The sequence below is a fragment of the Gopherus flavomarginatus genome, chromosome 2 (assembly GCF_025201925.1).
Source record: "Gopherus flavomarginatus isolate rGopFla2 chromosome 2, rGopFla2.mat.asm, whole genome shotgun sequence".
NCBI classification, from domain to species: domain Eukaryota; kingdom Metazoa; phylum Chordata; order Testudines; family Testudinidae; genus Gopherus; species Gopherus flavomarginatus.
The window spans coordinates 24,178,700-24,179,629 of record NC_066618.1 but is presented as its reverse complement, the minus strand read 5'-3'; the positions used below and the strand labels follow the sequence as shown (position 1 = coordinate 24,179,629).

Below are 930 nucleotides of genomic sequence, written 5' to 3'. Positions count from 1 at the left end.
AAGTTAGAGAATCCATCATTTACAGTAGTTTAAACTTGCAAGTGACCCATGCCCCATGCTGCAGAGGAAGTCTAAAAAAAACCAGGGTCTCTTCCAATTTGAATTCCTTTGCCATATTTTAGGTCAGAATCAGTTAGACCTTGAACATGTGGGCAAGACCCAGCTGCCAGACACCTGGAAAAGAATTCTCTGTAGTAACTCAGAGCCCTCCCCGTGTAGTGTCCCATCACCAGCCATTGGAGATATTTGCTGCTAGCGATCACAGATCGGCTGCATGCCATTGTAGACAGTCCCCCTCAGACCATCCCCTCCATATACTTATCAAACTCGGTCTTGAAGCCAGTTAGGTTTTTTGCTCCCACTACTCCCCTTGGAAGGCTGTTCCAGAACTTCACTCCACTTTATATCTAGAGTTTCCTTAGTGTAGCGGTTATCACGTTCGCCTCACACGTGAAAGATCCCCGGTTTGATCCCGGGCGGGAACATGCTCAGTTCTTTTGGGGGGGAGGGATAGCTCAGTGGTTTGAGCATTGGCCTGCTAAACCTAGGGTTGTGAGTTCAATCCTTGAGGGAGCCATTTGGGGAACTGGGGTAAAAAAATCTGGGGATTGGTCCTGCTTTGAGCAGGGGGTTGGACTAGATGACCTTCTGAGGTTCCTTCCAATCCTAATATTCTATGAAGCTTATATGGGGGAAGTGGGAAAAGAACCTGATGTAAATTTTCTATTAGACTTTAACCCAAGTAAGAGACTAAGTAGCTGCTTGAACTAATTGGGATAGTTGTCTTTCTAAATCATAGTTGTCGATTTATCAAGTTTGCTTAACTCTTGGGGGTATTTACTCGATTCTCCTATGCCCATGCCCATTTTTAGCTGGTTAAGATTTCCTCTGATTTTGCGATGTTTTATGGGCCTAGCATGTACAGCCAGA

The 930-nt window shown here is 45.2% G+C and overlaps 1 non-coding gene across 1 annotated transcript; it reads left to right on the top strand.

Annotated features, from left to right (window-relative positions):
• The first annotated feature begins 412 nt into the window (after nucleotides 1-412).
• On the top strand, nucleotides 413-485 carry TRNAV-CAC (transfer RNA valine (anticodon CAC)). The gene has a single exon. It is a non-coding gene; the product is annotated as a tRNA-Val (tRNA).
• Nucleotides 486-930: the final 445 nt, after the last annotated feature.